We start from the raw sequence: 12893 nt of genomic DNA on the forward strand, positions 1-12893 counted from the left end.
CAGCCATGGGGTCACCATGCCATAGTGTTGCCAGCCACGGGGTTAAACATCCATGGTGAACCCATCCATAACCTCCCAATACGTGGTGTCCCCATGCGTGGTGTCCCCATGCGTGGTGTCCCCATCCATGGAGTCCCCATCCATGGTGAACCCATCCATAACCTCCCAATACGTGGTGTCCCCATCTGTGGTGTCCCCATGCGTGGTGTCCCCGTCCGTGGTGCCACCACCCACGCCCTCCCCGCGGTGCCACCACCGCCGCCCCCTCTCCGTGCCGCGCAGACATCGACGAGTGCGAGAACCACCTGGCCTGCCCCGGCCAGGAGTGCGCCAACACGCCGGGCTCCTTCCAGTGCCGGCCGTGCCGCGACGGCTTCGAGCTGCACCATGGGCGCTGCGCAGGTACCCGCGTCCCCCCACGTCCCCCCTGTCCCCCCGAGGGGGGGGCCAACCCTTAATTGTGCCACCCCCTAGACGTGGACGAGTGCGCCACGGGCTCGCCCTGCGGTCCCCACGGCCGCTGCAGTAACACCGAGGGCTCCTTCCACTGCCAGTGCCGGCGCGGATACCGGGTGGGTGCCGGCGGCGCGCCATGCGCGGGTGAGTGGTGGGGGCGGCGTGGGGATGGTGCCGTGTCCCCCCCACACCCGACGGCCCCCCCACGGCCCCCATCTGCCCACAGATGTCAACGAGTGCCTGGAGGGCGACTTCTGCTTCCCCCACGGCGAGTGCCTCAACACCGAGGGCTCCTACAGCTGCCTCTGCGCCCAGGGCTATGCCAGCACCCCCGAGGGCACCGCATGTGTTGGTCAGAGCCCGGCATGGTCCCGGTCCCTGTCCCTGTCCCTGTCCCTGTCCCCGTCCCCATACCCATCCCGGTCCCATTGCAGTCCCCATTCTCATTGTGGTTTCTATTCCAGTTGCGGTTTTTTAGTCCCAGTTAATCTACTCAGTCCCATCCCCGTGCCTATCCATGTCCCCATCCAATCCCAATCCTATCCCCATCCCAATCCCATCCCCATCCTATCCCATCCCAATGTCTCTCCCTGTCCCCATCCCATCCCACCCCAATCCCAACCCCCATCCCATCTCTGTCTCCATCCCATCCCCATTCCCACCCCAGTCCCCATCCCCATCCCAATCCCATCCCCATCCCACCCCAATCCCATCCCCATCCTACCCTTTTTCCACCCCAATCCCAATCCCACCCCAATCCCATCCCTTTTCCACCCCATCCCCATTTCCATCCCAATCCCAATCCCACCCCAGTCCCATCCCATCCCACCCCACCCCTCCACCACCCACCCACGCATCCGGGTACCACGGGGTGCCACCAGCCCCTTGTGTCCCCCTCTTTCCCCGTATCCCCCCTGCCCCCGTGTCCCCCCCCTGTACCCACGTCCACCCCGTGCCCATGTCCCCCCCGTCCTCACCCCGTGTCCCCCCCCAGACGTGGACGAGTGCCAGCGCGGGGACGTGTGCCGGGGCGGCCGCTGCGCCAACACCGACGGCGCCTTCGAGTGCCACTGCCCCGCCGGCTTCCGCACCGACGCCGAGCGGGCCCAGTGCCACGGTGAGGGGCTGGGGGGTTGGGGGGGGGGGGATTTTGGGTGCCCCCCACCCTGGGGCTGGCGGCGAGGGTGGCCCTGTCCCCGCAGATGTGGACGAGTGCCAGGAGCACGGGGCCGAGTTGTGTGGGGCTGAGCGCTGCGAGAACTTGCCCGGATCCTACCGCTGCGTGCCCGCCTGCCAGCACGGCTACCGGCCCCGGGACGGCGGGGGGTGTGAGGGTGAGCGGGGATTGGGATTGGGATTGGGATTGGGATTGGGGTTGGGGTTGGGGTTGGGGTTGGGGTTGGGATTGGGATTGGGATTGGGATTGGGATTGGGATTGGGGTTGGGGTTGGGGTTGGGGTTGGGATTGGGATTGGGATTGGGATTGGGATTGGGATTGGGGTTGGGGTTGGGGTTGGGGTTGGGGTTGGGGATGGAGATAGAGACCAATAGTGGATGGGTTTAGGGACTGGGACTAGGATGGGGATGGGAGGGGATGGGATTGGGGTGGGATTGGGAGGGGGATGGGAGGGGATTGGGGTGGGGATGGGAGGGGATTGGGATGGGATTGGGATGGGATTGGGATGGGATGGGGATGGGGATGGGAGGAGATTGGGGTGGGGATGGGATGGGGATGGGGATTGGGATTGGGGTTGGGGTTGGGATTGGGGTGGGGATGGAGATAGAGACCGATAGTGGATGGGTTTAGGGACTGGGACTAGGATGGGGATGGGAGGGGGTGGGATTGGGGTGGGATTGGGGTGGGGATGGGATGGGGATGGGATGGGGATGGGAGGGGATGGGATTGGGGTGGGATTGGGATGGGGATGGGATGGGGATGGGATGGGGATGGGATTGGGATTGGGGTGGGGATGGAAATGGAGACTAATAATGGATGAAAATAGGGACTGGGACTGGGACTGGGACTGGGACTGGGACTGGGACTGGGACTGGGACTGGGACTGGGATGGGGATGGGGATGGGAGGGGATGGGAGGGGATTGGGGTGGGGATGGGAGGGGATGGGATTGGGGTGAGATTGGGATGGGGATGGGAGGGGGATGGGAGGGGATTGGGGTGGGGATGGGATGGGTTGGGATGGGATGGGATGGGATGGGGATGGGATTGGGGTGGGGATGGAAATGGAGACTAATAATGGATGAAAATAGGGACTGGGACTGGGACTGGGACTGGGACTGGGACTGAGACTGGGACTGGGACTGGGACTGGGACTGCGACTGCGACTGGGACTGAGACTGGGACTGAGACTGGGACTGGGACTGGGACTGGGACTGGGACTGGGATGGGGATGGAATGGGTTTGGAATGGGGATGGGGGTGGGATTGGAACAGGATTGGGATGGGGATGGAGATGGAGACCAATAATGGATGAAAATAGGGGGTGGGATTGGGATGGGATTAGGGTGAGATTGGGATGGGGTTGGGGATGGGATGGGAATGGAGACAGGTCCAGGGACCAGAACGGGACGAGGATGGGGACTGGGACAGGGATGGGAACCCGCACACAGGGCTGTGATGCGCACGGGGCTCATCCTGCCCGGGGCCGTGGTCCCCATCATCCCCCACCCCACCTTGTCCCCCCCCCATGCTTGGGGTCCCCCCGGTGTCCCCGCAGATGTGGACGAGTGCCAGGAGCATGGGGCCGAGTTGTGTGGGGCCGAGCGCTGCGAGAACCTGCCCGGATCCTACCGCTGCGTGCCCCCCTGCCAGCCCGGCTACCGGCCCCGGGACGGCGGGGGGTGTGAGGGTACGGGGCCATAGGGACGGGGACAGGGCCATGGGGATGGGGATGGGGCCATGGGGACGGGGATGAAGCCATGGGGATGGGGACGGGGCCATGGGGATGGGGATGGGGCCATGGGGACGGGGATGAGGCCATGGGGATGGGGATGGGGCCATGGGGATGGGGATGGGGCCATGGGGATGGGGATGGGGCCATGGGAACGGGGATGGGGCCATGGGGATGGGGATGGGGCCATGGGGATGGGGACAGGGCCATGGGGACGGGGATGGGGCCATGGGGACGGGGATGGGGCCATGGGGACAGGGACTGGGGCACGGGGATGGGGATGGGGGTACGGAGAGGCTGAGGGGACCCTGAGGGGCCATGGCATGGGGGACATCAGGGACAAGCCAATGGGGCACAATAGGGACAAAGCTATGGGGGACATGGAAAAAACAACGGGGATGCTGGGGACAAGCCAATGGGGTCGAGGTGCAGGGGGACTTCTCTATGGGGTCAGGATGGGGATGGGCAGCAGGGGACATCAGGGACAACACCACGGGAGATAATGGGGACAAAACGATGGGGGACATTGGGGACAAGCCAATGGGGCCACTGGGGACAAGCCAATGGGGTCGAGGTGCAGGGGGGCTTCTCCATGGGGTCAGGATGGAGACGGAGAGCAGGGACCATCGGGGGACAGTGGGGACCCCCCCATGGGGCTGAGCTTTTGGGGGACGGCTCCACGCTCCCCCCCCCAATGTCCCCACCGCCCCCTCCCCCCAAAAAAACGTCACCTCCCCGCTTGCAGACGAGGACGAGTGCGCCGAGGGGGGGTCCCGCTGCGGCCCCCACGCCGCCTGCCACAACCTCCCCGGCTCCTTCCAGTGCGCCTGCCACCAGGGCTACGAGGCCGCCCGGCACGGCCACCACTGCCAGGGTACGGGGACAGCGGGGACAGCAGGGGGGGGACACCCAGAGTGACACTGAGCCCCCCCCCTTCGTGTTTCCCCCCCAGACGTGGACGAGTGCGCGACGCTGCCGGGGGTGTGCGGGGCGGCGCGCTGCGAGAACGTGGACGGCTCCTTCCTCTGCCTCTGCCCCGACGGGGGGCACGAGTTCGATCCGGTGACGGGGACGTGCGGGGGACCCCCCCCAGCGACCCCACTCCTCCGGCCCCCCCCGGAGCCGTGGAAGCCCCCCCGGGCTTGGCGGCGTGCTTCAGCCCCGCCTGCGGGGTGCTGGCGCCCAACGTCAGCCGGCAGCAGTGCTGCTGCAGCGTGGGGGGCGCCTGGGGGGTCCGCTGCCCCCCCCCGAGGCCGTGCCCCACGCCTGGAACCGGTGGGGACATGGGGACGCTATGGGGGGGGGAGGGGATTGGGGATGGCGTGGGGTGGGAAGGGATTGGGGTGGGAGTGGGATTGGGGATGGGGATTGGGATTGGGGATGGGGACGGGGATAGGGATGGGGATGGGGATGGGGATGGGGATGGGGATGGGGATGGGGATGGGGATGGGGATGGGGATGGGGATGGGATGGGATGGGATGGGATTGGGATTGGAGTGGAGTGGGATGGGATGCGATTTGGGATGGGATGGGATGGCGATGGGATTGGAGTTGCAATTGGGACTGGGATGGGATGGGATTGGGATGGAGATAGGATTAGGATTGGGATGGGATTGGGATAGGATTGGGGGGGTGGAGATGGAATTGGGATGGGGTTGGTGATGGGATTGAGATAGATTGGGATTGGGACTGGGATGGAATGGGGATGGGATGGGGATGGGATGAGGATGGGACTGGGATTGGGGTGGGAAGGGATTGGGATGGGTTTGGGGTGGTGATGGGATTTGGGATGGGGATGGGGATGGGATTGTAAAGGGATTGGGATTGGGGTGGGTATTGCCAGGGATTAGGACTGGGATGGGATGGGATTGGGATCGGGGTGTGGATGGGGACAGGGATGGGCTGGGGATGGGGTCAGGATGGTGCCAAGGTGCAGGGGGGGTGACACCTCTGTCCCCCCCCCCAAGCCGAGCACCGAGCCCTCTGCCCCCACGGGACCGGCCAGACCACGGGGCCCCAGGGCTCAGCAGCAGGTCAGTGCGGCCGCGGGGGGGGCACAGCAATGGGGCCCCCCCCATTTGGGGGCTCCCTCCGTTTAGGGACTCCCCCCCCTACTCAGGGGCTCCCCCCTGTATTTAGCGGTTCCCCAATGTTGGGGATGCCCCCCCATTTTGGGGATGCCACCCCTGTTTTGGGGCTCCCCCATTTATGGGATGCCCCCCATTTTGGGGACTCACCCCCCCTAATTTGGGAATGGCCCCCATTTGGGGGACTCACCCCTCCCATTTTGGGGATGTCCCCATTTTTCAGGGTGCCCCCTCAATTTGGGGATGCCCCCCCTATTTTGTGGGGTTACGCCCCTCCCCTTTTGGGTGCATCCCGCCTATTTTGGGGCAATACCCCCCCTATTTTGGGGTTCCCCTCCTATATAGGGGCTCCCCCGTTTCGGGGGTGCCCCCCCCAATTCCGAGGACCCTCCCCCTGACGTCGCCCCCCCCCTTACCCCCTTACCCCCCAGATGTGGACGAGTGCCGGGTGTTCGCGCCGCAGCTGTGCCGGGGGGGGGTCTGCATCAACACCGCCCCCGGCTTCAGCTGCTACTGCCCCAGCGGCTACTACTACGAGCAGGAGCACCTGCAGTGCGTGGGTGAGCACCCAGCACCCCCAGCACCCCCCCAGCACCCCCCCAGCACCCCCAGCACCCTGACCCCAGCACCCCCAGCACCCTACTTGTGCCCTGGGTGCACCCTGCCTGCACCCTGAGCACCCTACTTGCATCCTGAGCACCCTGAGCACCCTGCCTGCACCCTGAGAGCACCCTACTTGCACCCTGACTGCACCCTAAGAGCACCCTGTGCACCCCGAGCACCCTACTCGCACCTTGAGCACCCTGCCCTCAGCACCCTGAGCACCCTGCCAGCACCCCCAGCACCCCCAGCACCCCCAGCACCCTGACCTCAGCACCCTAATTGTGCCCTGGGTGCACCCTGCCTGCACCCTGAGCACCCCGAGCACCCTAATTGTGCCCTGAGTGCACCCTGAGCACCCTCTTTGCACCCTGAGCACCCGACTTGTGCCCTGACTGCACCCTGAGTGCGCCCTACCTGCACCCTGAGCACCCTAATTGTGCCCTGAGTGCGCCCTACTTGCACCCTGCCTGCACCCTACTTGCACCCTGAGAGCACCCTGAGCACCCAGCCAGCACGCTGAGCTCCCTACCTGCACCCTGAGCACACAACCTGTACCCAGAAAGCACCCTAAGAGCACCCTGGCTGCACCCTGAGCACCCTCTTTGCACCCTGAGCACCCAACTTGTGCCCTGCCAGCACCCTACCTGCACCCTGAGCACCCTGCCTGCACCCAGCCAGCACCCTGAGCACCCAACTTGCATCCTGAGCACCCTGAGCGTGCCCTGTCTGCACCCTGAGCACCCAACTTATGCCCTGAGTGCGCTCTACCTGCACCCTGAGCACCCTACTTGCACCCTGCCAGCACCCTGAGCACCCTGCCTGCACCCAGCTCACACCCTGAGAGCACCCTGCCCACACCCTTCCAGCACCCTGCCAGCACCCTGAGCACCCTACTTGCACCCTGCCTGCACCCTGAGCACCCTGCCAGCACCCAGCCAGCACCCTGAGCACCCAACTTATGCCCTGAGTGCACCCTACTTGCACCCTGAGCACCCAACTTGTGCCCTGCCAGCACCCTGCCTGCACCCTGAGCACCCTAATTGTGCTCTGAGTGCACCCTGGCTGCACCCTGAGCACCCTCTTTGCACCCTGAGCACCCAACTTGTGCCCTGAGTGCGCTCTACCTGCACCCTGAGCACCCTACTTGCACCCTGACTGCACCCTGAGCACCCTGCCTGCACCCAGCTCACACCCTGAGCACCCTGCCCACACCCTTCCAGCACCCAGCCAGCACCCTGAGCACCCTGAGCGTGCCCTACCTGCACCCTGAGCACCCTAATTGTGCTCTGAGTGCACCCTCCCTGCACAATACCTGCACCCTGAGCACCCAACTTGTGCCCTGAGTGCACCCTCCCTGCACCCTCAGCACCCTGCCTGCACCCTGTCTGCACCCCGAGCACCCTACTCGCACCCCAAGCACCCTGCCCTCAGCCCCCCGAGCACCCTTCCAGCCCCCCGAGCCCCCTTCCAGCCCCCCCCCCCGTGCCCCCCACCCCCTTGCCGACCACCACCGCCCCCCCCCCAGATAACGACGAGTGCCAGGACGAGGACGCGGAGCCGTGCATCGGGGGCCGCTGCGTCAACACGGTGGGCTCCTACTTCTGCTCCTGCGCCCCCCCCCTGGTGCTGGACGGCTCCCAGCGCCGCTGCGTCACCAACGACACCCGCGCCATGGGTGAGGCCACCCCCTGTCACCCCCCCCGTGTCACCGTCACCCCCCCCGTGTCGCCCTGTCCCCACGTGTCCCCATATCCCTGCCCTATGTCCCCGTGGCCCCCCATCCCCGTGTCCCGGCACTGTCCCCTGATGCCCCCCCCGTGTCCCCATGTCCCACATCCTGATGTCCCACGTCACCGTGTCCCCACGTCCTGTGTCCCCATACCCCCATGGCGCTGTATCCCCCATGTCCCCAAATCCCCGTGTCCCTGTGTCCCCATGTCCCACGTCGCCTCCCCTTGTCCCACATCCCCCTGTCCCACGTCACCATATCCCCGTGTCCCCATGTCCCCATGTCCCACATCCCTTCATCCCAGTGTCCCCCATTGTCTCCCCACATCCCACATCACCTCCCCATGTCCCCACCTCACTGTGTCCCCATGTCCCCGTGTCCCCATGTCCCCACGTCCCTATGACCCCACAGCCACGTGGCCCCATAGCCTCATGTTGCCATGCACCCGTGTCCCCTACGGCCCCTTGTCCCCTCGTCCCCATGTCCCCATGTCCCTAAGGCCCTATAGCCTCACATCCCTGTGTCCCCATGTCCCCCCATGTCCCTGTCCCCCCCCCCATGCCCACGTCCCCATGCCCCCTCCCATGCCCACGACCCCCCCATCCCCTATACCCATGTCCCCATGTCCCCATGTCCCCAAGACCCCACACAGGGGGACCCCCACCCTGCCCCCCTCCTACCCCAGCAATAGGGACCCCCCCCAGACCCCCATAATGGGGACCCCATGGGCACCCCCCAGAGTGGGTCCCCCTTAGACACCCCCCCCATGATTGGGACCCCTTGGACCCCCCCCATAACAGGGACCCCTTTGCCCCCCCCAATAATGGGAACCCCTCCCACCACCCCACAACGCCCCCCCCCTAATGGAGACCCCTTGGGTACCCCCCATATAACAGTGCCCCCCCCACCTCTTTACACCCCCCCCCTTAGCATCCCCAATTTTTAGGACCCCACCCCACAACCTGCCCCCCCCCCCATTTTTTTTTCTCCCCCCCCCCCCCCCCCCAGATGACTTCGAGTTCCTCTGCAACGTCCTGCGCCCCCCCGGCCCGGGGCTGGGCCCCCCCTACGAATACGGCCCCGAATACCCCCCCCACTACGGGCTGCCCTACGGCCCCCTCCCCTTTGGGGGTCCGGGCCCCCGCCTGCCCCCCCCGGGGCTGCGCGCCGACTACGACCCCTATGGGCTGGGGGGGGGCTACGACCCCCGCGGGGACGCCCTTTACGCCGCCCCCCCCCGCTACGAGGACTTGGAGGATTTCGAGGGGTCCCGCCGGGGCCCCCCCCGCTCCTCCCGGCCCCGCAGCCCCCCCAGCGCCCCCCAGGACCCCCCCCCGTGGCTCTTCCAGCCCCATGGTGTGGCCGAGCGGCCGGGGCGAGCCAGCGAGGATGGTGAGTTTGGGGGGGGGCGGGATTGAGGGGTTTTGGGGGGGGATTTTGTTTTTTTTATGGGGAGGGGGCTGACGGGGACCCCCCCCCGCAGACCCCCGGGACGAGGCGCTGCCGCCGGAGCTGTGCGGGGTGCTGAGCGGCTGCGAGCATGGGCACTGCGTGCGGGTGCCCCAGGGCTTCACCTGCGCCTGCGACCCCGGCTACCGGCTGGACGCGGCACGCGTGGCCTGCGTGGGTGAGACACGGCCTAATCCCGGCCTAATCCGGCCTAATCCGGCCTAATCCGGCCTAGTCCCGGCCTAGTCCCGGCATAATCCCGGCCTGATTCCGGCATAATCCCGGCCTAATCCGGCCTAATCCGGCCTAGTCCCGGCATAATCCCGGCATAATACGGCCTAATCCGGCCTAGTCCCGGCCTAATCCGGCCTAATCCGGCCTAGTCCCGGCATAATCCCGGCATAATACGGCCTAATCCGGCCTAATCCCAGCCTAATCCGGCCTAATCCGGCCTAATCCCGGCCTAATCCGGCCTAGTCCTGGCATAATCCCGGCCTAATCCGGCCTAATCCCGGCCTGATCCCGGAATAATCCCGGCCTGATCCCGTCCTAATTCCTTCATAATCCCGGCCTAGTCCCGGCCTAATCTGGCATAATCCAGGCCTAATCCCGGCCTGATCCCGGCCTGATCCCAGCCTAATCCTGGCCTAATCCCGGCCTGATTCCGGCCTGATTCCGGCCTGATCCCGGCATAATCCCAGCCTGTTCCCATCCCAATCCCATCCCATCCCAAACCCCAGTCCCAGACCAAATCCCACCCCATCCCATCCCCAATCCCACTTTAATCCAACCCCCAATCCCACCCTAATCCAACCCCAAATCCTACCCCAATCCTACCCCAATCCTACCCCAAATCCCGATCCCATGCCCATTCCATACCCCCAATCCCAATCCCACCCCAATCCCATCCCCACCCCCCCAAATCCCATCTGCAACCCCTTCCCACCCCAGTCCGACCCCAAATCCAATCCCAATCCCACCCCAAATCCCAACTAAATCCCAATCCCGCCCCAAATCCCAACCAATCTCAGTCCCACCCCAAATCCCTTCCCATCCCAACACAAACCCATCCTAATCCCACCCCAATCCCATCCCAAATCTCACCCCAATCCCATCCGCAACCCCTCCCCACCCCAGTCTAACCCCAAATCCAATCCCAACCCCAATCCCACCCCAAATCCTACCCAATCCCAATCAAACCCCAATCCCACCCCAATCCCCCCTCAAATCCCCCCCAATCCCAATCCCACCCCAATCCCATCCCAATCCCCCACAATCCCAATCCCCACCAAAATCCCACCCCAATCCCATCCCCATCCCCCTCAATCCCACCCCAAAACCCACACAATCCCAATTCCACCCCACCCCAATCCCACCCCAATCCCATCCCAATCCCATCCCAATCCCCCTCAATCCCACCCCAATCCCCCCCAATCCCAATCCCACCCCAATCCCCCCCAACCCCCCCCCCAATCCCACCCCAAATCCCACCCCATTCCCCCCCCAATCTCCCCCAATCCCCCCAAAACCCCCCAATCCCACCCCAATCCCACCCCAAATCCCCCCCAACCCCCCTTAATCCCCCTCCCCGACCCCCCCTGACCCCCCCCCTTTTCCCCGCAGACCTCGACGAGTGCTCGGAGGCCGCCCTGTGCCGGGGGGGGCGCTGCCTCAACACCCCCGGCTCCTTCCGCTGCCTCTGCCCCCCCGGCTCTGTCCCGGCGCAGGGACCCCCCCGCTGCATCCCCGCGCGCCCCCCGGCCTGAGCCCCCCCCTCCCCATCCCGGGGGGGGGGCCCTGTATTTATTGTCTGTATATATCGGAGCTGGGGGGGGGGGGATGGAGAGACACTGGGGGTCACCGTCCGGCATCCCCCCCCCGCCCGCTGTGGGGTGAGGTGGGGGGGGGGCTCCTGGGGGTGCCCATGGGGGTGCCCGGCCCCCCGCTCCCTCCCCCCCCGTCCATGTGAGCCCCCCCTCACTTCCCCCCCAATTTTTACAGAATAAAGGTTTTCTATAAAATGAGCTGGGGGGGGGGGAGTTCTTTCATCCTAATAGGGTCGGGTGGGGGGGGGGCTGTGGTGTCACAGGGACTGGGACCCCAAATGGGACCCCCCCCTCATGAGTCTGGACCCCTCTACTTGGGACTGGGACCCCTCTATGGGTTTGGGACCCCCCCCAGTGGGACTGGGACCCCCCCCATGTATCTGCTCCCCCCCTCAATGTGTCTGCCCCCCCCAATGGGACTGGGAGCCCCCCATGTGTCTGGGACCCCTCCATGGGTTTCGGGACCCCCCCCAATGGGATCAGGATCCCCACCCCAATGGTGCTGTGACCCCCCCCCCCCCATGGGTCTGTGACCCCCCAATGGGACCGGGAACCCCCCTATTGGACCTGGGACCCCCCCCATGTGTCTGGGACCCCCCCCATGTGTCTGGGACCCCCCCCCCATGCATCTGGGACCCCCAACCCCCCCCAGTGACCACAGCGAGCCCGTCGCGCTTCGAGCCCCCCGTTTATTGCCCCCCCTCGTCCAGCAGCCCCCCGTCCTCCTCGGGGGGGTCCGGGGGGGGGCGCAGCGCGGCGCTGACCCCGTGCAGCTCCAGCAGCTGCTGGAAGGCCGCCAGCAGCAGCAGCGCCGCCGTCACCCCCAGCAGCAGGTAGGCTGGGGGGGGGGGACACAGCGGTCAGAGACCCCCACCCCCCCGTGGAGACCCCCACCCCATGGAGAGATCCCCATGGAGACCCCCCCCCAATGAAGACCCAATCCGCCATGGTGACCCCATCCATGAAGACCCCGCCACCATGAAGACCCCACCCCAATGGAGACCCAACCACCATGGAGACCCCAACCATGAAGACCCCAACCACCATAAAGACACCACCAGAAAGACCCCACCCCAATGGAGACCCCAACCACGGAGACCCCAACCATGGAGAACCCAACCACCATAGAGACCCCAACCATGAAGTCCCCCAACCACGAAGACCCCAACCACGAAGACCCCAACCATGAAGACCCCACCCCAATGGAGACCGCGCCCCAGTGGAGACCCAACCACCATGGAGACCCCAACCATGGAGACCCAACCACCATAAAGACACCACCCCAATGGAGACCCCAACCACGAAGACCCCAACCACGAAGATCCCAACCATGAAGACCCCAACCATCTAAACCCCAACCATGGAGACCCCAACCATGAAGACCCCAACCATGAAGACCCCAACCATAAAGACCCCAACCATGAAGACCCCAACCATCTAAACCCCAACCACGGAGACCCCAACCATGGAGAACCCAACCACCATAGAGACCCCAACCATGAAGTCCCCCAACCACGAAGACCCCAACCACGAAGACCCCAACCATGAAGACCCCAACCATAAAGACCCCAACCATGAAGACCCCAACCATCTAAACCCAACCATGGAGACCCCAACCATGAAGACCCCAACCATGAAGACCCCAACCATAAAGACCCCAACCATGAAGACCCCAACCACCATGGAGAACCCAACCATGAAGACCCCCAACCACGAAGATCCAACCACCATGAAGACCCCAACCATGAGGACCCCAACCACCTAAACCCCAACCATGGAGACACCAACCATGAAGACCCCAACCATGAAGACCCCACCACCATAAAGACCCCACCCC

The 12893-nt window shown here is 65.3% G+C and overlaps 1 long non-coding RNA gene across 1 annotated transcript; it reads left to right on the forward strand.

The window, feature by feature from the left end:
* The first annotated feature begins 3728 nt into the window (after window positions 1-3728).
* Window positions 3729-5395, forward strand: LOC140000373 (uncharacterized). The gene is made up of 3 exons (XR_011805517.1): window positions 3729-4236; window positions 4315-4637; window positions 5330-5395. It is a non-coding gene; the product is annotated as an uncharacterized lncRNA (long non-coding RNA).
* Window positions 5396-12893: the final 7498 nt, after the last annotated feature.

Source organism: Anas platyrhynchos, chromosome 33 (genome assembly GCF_047663525.1).
Source record: "Anas platyrhynchos isolate ZD024472 breed Pekin duck chromosome 33, IASCAAS_PekinDuck_T2T, whole genome shotgun sequence".
Classification (NCBI taxonomy): Eukaryota; Metazoa; Chordata; class Aves; order Anseriformes; family Anatidae; genus Anas; species Anas platyrhynchos.